At 35.9% G+C, this 13,893-nt stretch overlaps 1 protein-coding gene across 1 annotated transcript in view; it reads left to right on the top strand.

Annotated features, from left to right (window-relative positions):
- LAMA2 (laminin subunit alpha 2) overlaps positions 1–13,893 on the top strand; it is a 500,973-nt gene that overhangs the window by 83,991 nt on the left and 403,089 nt on the right. The window lies entirely within an intron of this gene.

Below are 13,893 nucleotides of genomic sequence, written 5' to 3'. Positions count from 1 at the left end.
AGCCATGTTGTTGCAAATGACAGGTTATCATTATTTCTCATGGCTGAATAGTATACAGTTGTGTGTGTGTGTGTGTGTGTGTGTGTGTGTGCTTTCATACATTCATAGGCACTTAGGTTGTTTCCATATCTTGGCTGTTGTGAATAATGCTATACTGGTAATCCATGTATTCCCTTGATAGCCTGTTTTCAATTTCTTTGGGTATATTCCCAGAAGTGGAGTTGCTGGGTCATATGGTAGATCTATTTTAATTTTTTGAGGAACCTCCATACTATTTTTCACTGTAGCTGAATGAATTTACGTTCCCACCCATAGTGTATAAGTGTTCCCTTTTCTTTATATCCTCACCAACAATTGGCTCTTGGAAGCCAATGCAAGCTGGCTTCAGCACATCACTGGTGTACTGTCTGTTTTTCAGAATATAATCTCCATGAGAGAGCAATGTTGTTATCTTCACCTCTATACTTGAATACTTAGTTTAAAGGTTGGCACAATAAATAGTGTGTTGCTCAATAAGACATGAGGCATATATGAGTCAATGAACTAATTAATATAACACTTTGTGGGCCTTTAAATATGTACAGAAGTGCAGAATTGTAGAATCTATAATAGGAGATGTGGGGGGGAGGGGAAGGTTAGAGTATTGCTGGCCAAAGCAAATTTGACTTCTGGTATAACAGTTCTTCCCATCCTTCTTAATCAAGAAACCACTCCAATCCCCATTTGAATATTCTTTTCCAAACCTTTCTAAAGAGATTACTGGGAATATAGACATTTAAATGTATTCTGTTCATATTTAAATAATTTCATTTGTGTTTAGTCTGCAAAAATTGATCTAAAGTTATTCCAGTATGTTGTGTACCTTAAGCATTTGATGCACGTCAAAAATGTTGTTCACGTCAAGAATATCTACAATTCAAATTATGACCTTCTTTTGGTTTCTGTTATCATTTTAAAGCAACCTAGACCCACAAAAAATTAGATTCAAGAGTTGTAGCAGTCATAGGCCTATTTTTCATTCTATCTGTGATGACACTTGATAGTGTATTGTGCCGAGGGGAGCAAGCAATGGAAGGAGGGTCTTCTCCACACAAAATGTGTGTAAAGTTGCTTCAAAAAGTGACTGTATTTCCTACCTGCTGTTTATGGCCACTAATTGCAATACTGTTCTTCTACTTAATACTGTTCTTATATTTATAACTCTTGTAATGCTTTGCTAACAGCTGCCGTTACTTTGCAACAATCCACAGCATGTGTAGGTTTAACAGAATCTTGGCTTCATAATGATGCACATCATTAAACTGTTGTTTATAGTGTCTCTTTTTACAGTCATTCATCCATACATGTTTATGGTGGAATCACATGGATGTTCTGCTGTCATCATTTCCTACTGTGTAGATGGATTAAATTTATACTGTCAGATTGTACTACTGATGACCTTGCAGATTCATGAATTAATGTTGAGTAATGATAGTCAACCCAGCTGCTCAAGAAATCCTATGGATTATGATGTATGTCATGAGTATCACACATGAGGTAGGGCTTGATTCCATATTGGTGAAATACTATGTTTGTTTCCTGCAGATGTCTTGCCCTTTACAATTCATTTATAAACATTGTGATTAAATGTTGTATTGGATAGTGACTTTAAAGTTAGAATACAATGACAACATTTTGTTATTTTTTAAATGGAAGTGTGTGTGGGTTTTTTTTCTAGGGAAGGATTTTATATAAATTAATCATGTTAAGAGCTAGTAGACTGCTCATAGCAGGACATTGGTTCTACATGGTGTTCAAAAATATTTCTCTTTTTTCTGGGCAGGTATAACCATGACTTTTTGTGACACCAATAACTTGTTTGGTTGGAAGAATTTCAATGTTAAAAAATTATCCTGTGTCTTTTTTTAAGGTCCCTCCCCCCAATGCCAGGGGTCTTAATTTGACAAGACTGGATTTTCTCTGTTGGTAAGGGTTTTTTTTTTTTTTTTCCTAAAGAGCATTTTATTTTGATGCAACCAATTAACTAGTCCTACATGGAGACCTTTGGAAAGTCCATAAGCAGTCAAACTTGACTACAGAGCAAAGCACTTACCTGTGAAGGCAGCACAGGGAAGACAGTAAAATTCTCTGTGTTGTCTGTGTACACTGTCGATCCTTTTGGAGCTTTAGAAATCCAGCCGTCAGCATTTCTTAAATCATTTTTGACTTGACATCATGAAAGTTATATTATGATTTGGTGTATTTCTAACTCAAAAAGAATTGGGAGAAATCTAGGCAGCATAGAAAAAGTGAAGAATTTGCAGAATGGCTGTGGTAAGAACTTCATCATATGTTCTCTTCAAATGGTAGCCTTTCGGACATATTTATCATAACTCTTTGGCACTCAGTCCTTAGAAAATGTCTGTATAGTTATATGAGTGTCATCTCCTACCCTTAGTTTTAAACCTCAGCTAGAATGACATCAGGCTCTGCAGCTTTCTCATTTTTCATTTCATTTACACTCTTCACACTTCACTGGCAAGTGAGGTAACCTCTAAAATTTGAGGTAAAGGCCAGCTTGACAAACTTTGGCAGAATCCTCTCTTTTGCAGATTCTCATTTCAGAAGGAGAATATGTGATTCAGACATATTAAGATAGTTTTCTTGTCAATATCATCTTGTCACACTTCTCTGTAAATGAGGAATATGTCATCTGCACATACTAATGTTGCATAATAGATAGGTAGATTCACCGTGTAGAAATCACCTCTGGGCCCCTTGAATCATTTCAGAGGTGGGATTCTATGCTTGGTCACCTATTCAAATGAATTAAAGGAAATAATTAAGAATCTACTACATGTAAGGCATTAAAGGGCATTTATAAACTGTTCTGTAGTTCCTACTATTAGCAACTTATAACTTAGTTTAAAACAGAGGCAAGTTGAGGCGCCTGGGTGGCTTAGTCAGTTAGGCGTCCGACTTTTGCTTGGGTCATGATCTCGCAGTTCGTGGGTTCGAGCCCCGCGTCGGGCTCTGTGCTGACTGCAAGCACAGAGCCTGGAGGCTGTTTCAGAGTCTGTGTCTCCCTCTCTCTCTGACCCTCCCCTGCTCACGCTGTCTCTCTCTCTCTCCTAGAAATAAATTTTTAAAAGAAGTAAAAAAAAAATAAAACAGGGGCAAGTCTTCTTTACAAAGCTAAATTAAACTGTCATAAGAAATACTGAATTATTTTGAAATATAAAATGGGACTTGAGAGTATGGGTAGATTAGAAAGTGAGATGTGGGAAATATCAATATAAATGAGTTAATTGAATTATTCTTAGACTCTAAAGTATTATTGTGCACAATGCAAAATCAAGCAAACTGGATTTATAAACTTTATAATTTACCAGTCATGTGAAGTGAAACACATTATCTAGTGTATTGGTTTTCCATTGCCACCGTAACACAAAGTGAGTGGTTTAAAACAACACAAATTTGGGGCACCTGGGTGGTTCAGTCGGTTAAGCAACTGACTTTGGCTCAGGTTATGATCTCATGGTTTGGGAGTTCAAACCCCACATCGGGCCTGTGTGGACAGCTCAGAGCCTGAAGCCTGCTTCAGATTCTGTGTCTCCTTCTCTGTCGCTGTCTCTGCCCTGCTCATTCTCATTCTCTCTCTCTCTCTCTCTCAAAAATAACAAATAAATATTAAAAACACTAAAAACACAAATTTATTATCTTACAGTTTAATAGGTTAGAAGTCTGAGATGACCCTTACTGAATTAAAATCTAGATGTTGGCAGGGTTGAATTCATTTCTGGAGGCCCCAGAAGTGGCTCCATTTCCTTGATTTTTTCCAGCTTCTTCAGGCCACCTACATTCCTTGGCTCATGACCCCTTCCTCCATCTTTGGAGCCAGAATTCAGTTTATTCCTTCTCATGCCCCATCACTCTGCCCGCCTCTTTTGCGGGGCCATTATTTTTCTACCACATCTACACCCTCTCATTTTTTTTTTTTAACTTTATGTATTTATTTTGAGAGAGAGAGAGACTGAGTGGGAGAGAGAAAGAGAGAGAGGGAGAGAAAGAGAATCTAAAGCAGGCTTTGCGCTCTCAGCACAGTGCCTGATTCAGGGCTCAAACTCACGAACCATGAGTTCATGAACTGAGCAAAAGTAAGAAGTCAAGAGTCAAATGTTTAACTGACTGAGCCACCCAGGTACCACTCTCATTTTAATTTTCTAGTTGGTTCCTACCTATCTCATAGAGTTCTTGTTTGCAGAAACCAACTTCTGCATGCTTAAGTGCCTGGCAAATGCTATCCTTCAAATCAAATGTAACTTTCCCCAAGAAAAATATTTTTCAGAAGTAGAACATTGGATCATCCTTTTGTCAAGGGAACTTGAGTTAAAAAGAACCACAGCAGGTGTGCCAATACAAGGCTTGGAGAGAAATTCAGGACATGCTGTCTTCAGAGCGCATTCTGTCTTCATTCCCTCCTGTCCTATTGTTTACTTTCCATTTTAGGTGAAAAGCTCTTTTATGAAAATATGTTTTTTTAAATCCATAAATTATAAATAGTGTAAATACCTTTTTTTACCCCAAAGATAAAGAGAGTTTCCAAAAACGGGGAGGAAAGCATAGTCAAAAGCTATAGAGACTTGAAAGAAGATGAGGATGAAGAAAAAAGTATGAATTTTTTATCCATGTTTCTGATAACTCTTCTGAAAGTGATTAAAGTAGGTGGGCTACAAGGGGTTAAATAGAGAATGGATGGTAAGGTTATAAACTACAGAGAGTACAGATTGCTCTTAAGAAAGTCCCTAGAGAAAAACAAGAAAGTGGGACAATATATAAACATGAAAATAGTTCTTTCTATTTCATTTATAATAGCTAAAATTGAATAAGTGTTAAGTGACTCTGATCTGTTGAAAGAATTCATGAACCAAGATCAGAAAGTTTTATACTGTCTTTGATTTGTTATTCTACAGTGTTAACGTTATATTTCTGACTCTTCTCATCACTACAAATCTTTGCTATTATTCCCCAAATGCTTTGAACTGGTGTGATTCATTCATGTCTGCAATGTCATAAATTGGAGAATGTGTAGGTTCTTCTTACCCTGATAACTATAGAAGTACAAAAACAAAGGCAATGCTGGGTATTTCTCAAGGGTGAATAATTTTTAGAAGGCAAGCTTTAAACTGTCACATTTCTGACTGTCTGTGATTCACACCAATATTGTGCCCTGTGATGGTTTCATTGAAAGGACTGTCATGTTCTGTGGGGGGACTCAGCCTACCTGCTCTTTTACCAGTAGCTGGTGTGAAAGCCATGCTGTGCCAATGGTTTGTTCACAGGAGGCAGGTCAATCTTTTGAAACCATAGATTGTTTCAGATAAGAGAAAAATATGTGAGGAGAGAAGAGATGTCAAGGGCAGTGCTGAAGAGCGAGAAAATGCTTGTCTGAGTTTTACCTGCAGCTAACATTGTTAAAAATGATAGCAACTTAATGAAGCATGAAGTACTAACAGCATTAATAAGCTGGGGGAGGACCTTATTCATTCCAACTTGGATTCTGTTCACTTGTGTTACTAGTTTTCTTAAGACTGAACTAAAATTTTGATACCTCCTGGGAGAGCAATGCCCTTTAGAATTGATAATTAATTTGAAAGAATTATTAAGGTCTATTTATTGAGCTCAGGATGCAGTGTAGTCACAGTATGAAGCAGAGTTAACCATTTATCAAGGTAATAAAGAAAGTGCATTAAACATTTGATCAGTAGGAGTGAGCACTGGATTACCAGTAGTGGTAAAATCATTGTGTAAAAGAGAATCATTTGTTTATTAAAATAAGATGCCTTCGTGACATTTTAAATTCTGATTATAAAAATTTTCAAACATACCTCCAAAAAGTTATATTAGGAAGAATACCATAGACCTAGATGTACCCGACATTCACCTGTACAAATGAACTCCTGGTCTTTCTTCTGTCAATTCTATACTTACCCATATCCTACCCTGCCCTCCAGATTATTTAGAAGCAAATTCTATATATATCATTCTCCTTTAAATATTTTATTATGTATCTCTGAAGGATACCATTCTTTTGTAAATAAAGTCATTGTCACATCTTAAAATTAATGCTATTTCTGCTACTTTAATACTAACAAATATCCAGTCAGTTCAACTTTATCCCATTAACTTCCAAGTTTGTTTTAACAGCTGTTTGGCTGAATCAGGGTGCATCTGAAGTCGCATACTGCATTTGATACATCTCTTAAGTCTCTGTTAATCTATAACCTCATTATTTTTTATTTCCTTGCAATTTCTTTCTTCCTTTTAAAATTGAAGTGTAATTAACATACAGCTTTATGTTAGTTCCAGGTATACAAAATAATGGATTCAGCAATTCTATATATTACTCAGTGCTCATCAAAATAAGTATACTCTTGATCACCTTTCTCTTTTCTTTCCCCCCACTCACCTCTAGCAACTACCAGCTTGTTCTCTGTGTTGAAGGGTCTGTTTCTTTTGTTTATCTTATTTTCTTTGTTTGTCTATTTGTTTTGTTTCTTAAATTCCACATGAGTGAAGTCATATGATATTTGTTTATCTTTGACTTACTTATTTCACTAAACATTATACTTCTAATCCATGTTATTGCAAATGGCAAGATCTCATTCCCTTTTGTGGCTGAATAATATTCCAGTGTGGTGTGTGTGTGTGTGTCTGTGTGTGTGTGTGTGTGTGTGTATATATGTGTATAGTCTTCTTTATCATTTCATCTATGGATGGATATTTGATTTGCTTCTATATCTTGGTTATTCTAAATAAAGCTGCAATAAGCATAATGTTTTCATTTTCAAATTATCTTTTTGAATTAGTGTTTTTCTTTTTCTGTGTGTAAATACACAGTAGTGGTATTACTTGATCATATAGTAATTTTGTTTTTGAATTTTTGAGGAACTTCCATACTGTATTCTACAGTGGCTGCACCAATTTGCATTTTCACCAACAGTACATGAAGGTTCATTTTTCTATACAATCTTGCCGACATTTATTATTTCCTCTCTTGTTAATTTTGGTGAAATCACAGTAGTTTAATTTTGCTTTTCTTTTTCTTTCTTGGGGAGACATATCTAGAAAAATGTTCACACAGCTGATGTCAAAGAAATTACTACTTCTGTTTTCTTCTAGGAGTTTTATCGGGTCTCAGATTTAAGTTTGTGATTCATTTTGAATTTATCTTTGTATATAATATAGGGAGGTGGTCCAGTTTCACTCTTTTGTATGTAGTTGTTCAGTTTTCCCAGGACCATTTTATTAAAGAGACTGTCTTTTCCCCCTTGTATATTTTTGCTTCCTTTGTCCTAGATTAATTGACCAACTAGGTGTGGTTATGTTTCTGGACTCTCTATTCTATTCTCTTGATTCATATGTCTTTTTTGGTGCCATTACCATACTGTTTCAGCTACTGTAGCTTTGTAATATTCCTTGAAATCTGGATTACAATACCTTCACTTTCATTCTTTTTCAAGGTTGTTTTGTCTCTGAGTCTTTTGTGGTTCTGTGTAAATTTTAGGATTATTTGTTCCAGTTCTATGAAAAGTGCTGTTGATATTTTGATAAGGATTATGCTAAATATGTAGATTGCTTTGGGTAGTATGAACATTTTAACAATATTTATTCTTCCATAGAATATCTTTGTTTTTGTCATCCCTTTATAGGAAATAGCCGTAAATAGCAGTATCCTGTATAACTGCAATCTCCATGTTGCTTTTTTCATTTAACAATATATCCCTCCATTTGTTGCTCTTCCATCTCAGGTTTTCTTGACTATTCTTGCTTGTTAATTCTTCCAAATCAACGTCATAAACAACTTCTCCAGTTTTAGGAGAAAAAGCTAAACCAAACTAAACAAAAAACAAAACACGCACACACACACACACACACCCTAATTTTTTAATGGCAAAATGAAATTTCTTTAAAAATATATATTAACTTAGGAAGAGCTGAAAAGTAACTCTTGTTATTTTCCAGAGCTAAAAGTTGAGATTTTCCTTTTTGCAGAAAGAGGTAGAGAAGTCCTTTAAATACTTTCCCATGGACTGTTAGGCATTGATTAAAACCCCTTTAAAGAACAATTTCAGTGTATTATTGAAAATTTTATCTTTAAAGGATTACCATTAGTCATTTGATTAGATTATTGTTTCTTAGAAATTTGGAGTGGTTGTGTAATTCATTTTCAAATGTATAAATTTCTCATGAGTTTAAGGTTAGTATAAAAAAGGCTGTTTCAGTTGAGGGTGCAGTGTTTCTCTTTCTCTTCTGACACAGGAAGCACTTATCCTGAGTTGAAATCACACATTTGCTTACCTGTAGCATATTAGGTTGACACTCAGCAATTGTAGTATACAGTTGGGAGTACGGGATATGAGTGGAATAAATAGGCTGCACGGGACAACTAAGTGACAATTGCAAATCCTTTTAGAATGGATGTTTATTATAAATGAATTTGTCTGAAAGGAGGTATAAGCAGGCAAGGGGGCTACTCTTCTGGACTTCCTACCATGTTATTCTAGGTTTAGTGAAGTTTGTGCAAATTTATAAGAGCCATAAAACCCAGAAAGTAATAATTGGAGGTATTTCTATCAACCTCCAAATAATTGGAAGTTAATTTTATTAAGTTCAGAGTATCATTTAAATGCTTTTCCTGTTGGAATTTGATTTAAACAAGGTCTGGTAATAGTATTATCAAAATCTGTAGAATAATCTCTTCAGAGTATTTTCAAGATTATAACGAGCCACTTCTCTGTGATTGCCCAGAAATTTTTGCTAGGGAATAAGAACTTGGTTATGTGTATTTTTGATGAGAGTGGATCTTTGAGTGAGTCCTATATTGTACTCAGACTTTCGATGAATTTCCTGCATTCAGCCCATATTCTCACCCTGCCTCTGGTCTGACCAGCCTCTGTGAAGTTCTCCTGGGCTTCTTCAGTGCTAGAGCCACTCTGAGTATTTAAGGTCATGACCTCTGCTCTCCCTCATTAGCCAACTATCATGGACCTTCGAGAAAAAATATGAGCTCTTCTTGGGGCACCTAGGTGGCTCAGTTGGTTAAGCATCCAACTTCGGCTCAGGTCATGATCTTGTGGTTCATGGATTTTGAGCCCCCTGTTGGGCTCTGTGCTGACAGATCAGAGCCTGGAGTCTGCTTAGCATTCTGTGTCTCCCTCTCTTTCTGCCCCTCTCCTGCTTGTGCTTTCTCTCTCTCTCTGAAAAACTAAACACTAAAAAAAATTAGAAACAAAAGGTAAACTCTTCTTATTCACTTATTTTGGCTCTTATTGGTTTCTTTTTTCTCTTTTGAGGTCTCAGGTGAAAGAGCAGATAATCACATGAACTGCATCCATTAATTCAAACACAGAGAAGTATGTGCATATCTATACAGCGTCCCAGATTATTCCAGTGTATATTAAGCCTGCAAACACCTGATTCCTAAAACCCTTTCTGGTTCTAAAAATGTATAATCTCATTGCTTTCTGAATGCCAATATACCTGTATGCATAAATGAGAGAATTTGACAAACTTATTTGTAGAACTAAGAATACAGATGAGTTTCAAAAATATATTAGAGTTGGCATCACACCATGTAGAAATGTTAAAATCCATAACATAGAAAAGAGCAGGTGCTATAATAAAGAAAAGTCTCCTCAAAATGAAGCAGTTTTGTTATATGAACAACTGTTTGCTATAGAAAGTTCACAGATGGCAATGTCGGGAGGGAGGTAAAGTTCAACAGTGAGCAGAGTTCAGACGACCACATGTTGTTCTCTTGCGAGATTAGGAAAGAAAAAATGGAAGAGAGTAATTTAGGTCAAGTCCTATGAGAAGGAGGAAGGGTCATCTTCCATAGAGAGTGACCTTTATTAATATTTTCATGCCTTTCATGTGGATCAGTTTTATAGGAAACTAAGGTTCTTTGGCCTTGCTACATCATTAAGGGGCCATACTTTGGGAGTGCCTGGATGACTCAGTCGGTTAAGATTCGACTTCAGCTCAATTCAGGATCTCTCCATCCATGAGTTCAAGCTCTGTGTCAGGCTCTGTGCTGACAGCTCAGAGCTGTTTTGGATTCTGTGTCTCCCTCTCTCTCTCTCTGCCCCTCCCCTGCTCACACTCTGTCTCTCTATCTCACAAAAATAAACAAAGATTTTAAAAAATTTTTTAAAAAGGGAGCCATAGTATGATCTAGCTCTTTTATCTGTATGCCAGTGTCACTCAGAAGTCTCAGTAAAATCCACGAAATGCTGTACTCTTTGTTAGCATTTTCCTAGACCTGTGATTCTTCTGAACACAAAGCAGTGGGAACACAGTGGATTCCTGAGAGTCATAGCAGAGAATGTATATTTTTAAAATCCCGACCTAACAATTCATGTGTTAGGAAGCTGTTGTAGGTGCCAGATTTATCCACATGGGTTATAGGTGAGCTAAGATATTCAGCCCAGGGCAGCATCTAGAATGGCCAGTTACTAGATTGCTCATTTTAGGCCGTGAGGTCTCCTCTTTTACCCCAGTGCTATTACAGTATTATCCCAGGCATGATGGGGAAAACATCACTGCATATGGTGATCGCATGTTACTTTGGAACTGAAGGGTTCTTCAGAAAGATTCTGTTCGCCAATCCCAATGCTTTAAATGAGATCAAGTTTTTAATACTGTACACATTAAACAAGGAACATCTAATTTAATGCTGCATCCGTGAAGTAATTACATGATATTTTCCTAGGTGACATCTGAATGGAATATGCAATAGAAAGTTGTCTTTGTTCCAGTAAAATGTCAAACATTTGATGTTATTTCAAAAGTTATTTGGATTTTTTGCAAGCCGTGAAGATTGTAAAAAATGCCCTCTGACATGGGGGGAAAATTGGGGTATTATGTCTCTCTGAGGTTCGTCGAAGCCTGGCTGTCACAGAGTTTTTGTACTTCTTCTAATGAGGTGTTTGCTTACCTTGTTGCACACCACAGATCAGGGTTTTGTTCATCTGTTAAAAAAGTTTTATAATTACTGATTTTGACAAGTCTTTATACTGGAAAACAAGACATAGTTAATAAAAATGGCATAGGTACATTAGAGAATTATTCTATCAGGGTCATTAAAGTGTTGTACTTAGAACATCACTGTTAAAATTTCCACAGTCATTCTCTGATGCTTTCAAAAAATACTTCTCTTCATTGTGTTTTTCAATAATGCTGTCTACCACATTTTTAAAAGTTTATTGAAAATACTACATGCCAGCTAATTTAATTAAGTTTGCATGAAATGTGAAAGAATCCATAGAAAGTAAACGAAAGAGGGATATTGTTTTGAAATGGGACTCCTCTAATGTTCTCTAAGGCAGTGGCTGCTTTTTCATGTCACTAAATGCTGGCTGTTATATTGAATTATATAAAGAATCTGTGGGGTTTCTAGGATAACTTTGTTTCATGGATTTCATCTATTATTCCAGAACCAACACAGAAGCTCCTAAGTCATAAATCCACGTTGTTGCTCTAGGAGAATTTGGATTCTTTCCATATTTGCTTGATTATCTACTTTCTAAACAAAATTCTTTATCTATAGCTTCACTGTATATTTTTCTTATTGGGTACCTATGACCTGTACTTATGCTTTGCTGCCCTCTTTTTGTTTTCCATTAAAAAAATACATTTGTGCATTTTTTTTTCCTGGATACTGATTTAAAATATTTACAAAGTTTCTTTTTCCAAAGAACACGCAGTGTTTGGTTTTCATCATTTTATTATGTCTTCCATGGTTTTGACTTTGGAAAATAAACATTGGAACAGACGGTAAAAGAGTTTAAGCAATTTCCTTAGCTCATAGAGGCATAACATAGTGAACACCCCAGTAATGTAGGTCTTGGTTCTTGTGAGTGAAAAAATACTCTAGTGTTGACAAAGAATCAAGATCTAACAGAAAAAAACAAAGTGTTAAGCGAGTAGAAGTAACATGGTGGCATGTTAGAGTGACTATGGTTATGCAAATGAATGTAATTAATATTGAATGCTCACTATTTCAAGAGCTATTATAGAATTTTAACATCTTTCAAGATATGAAAGCTATAGTCTCTGCCATTAGGAGATCACAATTTAGTTATTTCAATTTTGTTTATCATTTTACAGACCTTGCCATGAATAATTTAGGATTACGTAACAGAAATTAAGATGGTGCTTTACGTTTATTGTAGAAAGAACTATCTCGGTGTTACGTTAGATTAATCAATTGATATGTTCCTTAGTGAATTTATTTATTTAAAAAATTCCATATGCATGGATTGTTGAATATAGAGTGTCTAAGAGAAATACTACCTGATGAATAACACCAGAAAAATACAGAAACCACAAATATCTTGGATAATGATTAATAGTGTGTGTTCCATCTTGCTCCTACTCTTGTTTATTTTCTGATACTTTTTGCTTTAATTGTTCTTTATTTTAAAAATAACTATTAAAAACTAAGACCTTTATGTTAATATAATTAATATAGTAAGATACTGGATGAAAAGCAAAATATCTTCTCCTTGACTCCTTATCCTCAAACCTCAGAGGTAAATAGCTTTAACATGCGTATGTATATCCTTCCCCAAAATGTCGAAGCACATATGCACATACATGGGTTTGTGTGTCTATTTGCACATATACTTACCTATGTACCTTTGTAAATTTATATTTATAAATTTATGTTTAGAAATTCATATTTCCCACGTGGGGTGATAGTCAATAAAACAGAACTGCCAAAGCCCAGACCAATGAGAGCAGATGTCTTAGCTGTTCCTTGTTACGCTGAGGTTAACAAGATGGTCTCAGGGGAAAGGAGGCATTTGGGAGGCTTGGGCAGCAGCGATTTTCCAACACGCGCAGAAGTATTTCAGAATTTTAATAACGAGGTTTTCCACAACTGTGCCTAAAAGGCCAATACCAGTCCTACTTCCAATCATTTGATGGCTTGTGTGTCTCCTCACAGCACACCTGTGCGCATGTTCCCCCAAAGATCACAAAAGATCAGCATCAGCGCTGCTGGTGTTGTCCCCTTCTATACCAACCATTCATATTTTTAAGTTCAGCCCCTTAGAGTTGCTCGTGGACACTGTACGTGCATTCGTGAAGGGCTCATGTCACAACTCTGAAGCAGATGCAGTTGATTTCTAGAACATTTCTTTGAGAATTTCCTCTGTGTTCCCTCTGTTGTCCAGTGGGCCTTTTAGTCACATTTTTGTGGGCCAGTCCACCCACTTGAACCATTCCAGTGATTCTAATTCCTCAGAGCTTAGAGTTTTCAGGCTCCCCATATATCATAGTGTTTACTAAACAAAAACATATCATGTTGTTTTATTATTAGTATACTTCTTATGTGTCTCATTATTACAATATATTATCAACCCATGGATGGTAGGACTGTAATTTAAACTAGCTTATATCTATCTTTCTACCCAGGACATTGCATATAAATATCACTCAATAATGTTTGTGCATTATTCTTTTGGACTGCATTAGTCATGCACCTTCGCAAAACATCTACGATGCTTACTGTTTATGCCTTCATACTTTATGTAGATTTCAAAATAAAGGATTGCCACATTCCCCTCAATTGTCACCCTGCTGACATGTAGTAACTTCATGTCTTCCTTTATCTTCCTTTTTTTAAAGACATGTTTACTTCTGGGTACAGAAAGTATAATCACCCATAATTTAATTTTATTTCAATCACTTGTCTGCAGGTCCAAGAATTTCTTCTCCATTATTTTCTCTTTGGGGATTGTAAAGTAATTGACATTTATTGAGTATTTATAAGTCCTTTGACAGGTACTCTGTATACATTATCTCATTGAGTCCAAATTGTCTGTCAGTACTGTGCTTATTATTAAC

Source organism: Crocuta crocuta, unplaced genomic scaffold, assembly GCF_008692635.1.
Source record: "Crocuta crocuta isolate KB4526 unplaced genomic scaffold, BGI_CrCroc_1.0 scaffold25, whole genome shotgun sequence".
Taxonomy (NCBI): domain Eukaryota; kingdom Metazoa; phylum Chordata; class Mammalia; order Carnivora; family Hyaenidae; genus Crocuta; species Crocuta crocuta.
Note: the sequence above shows the minus strand (reverse complement) of the source record. Positions and strands in the feature narration are given on the sequence as shown.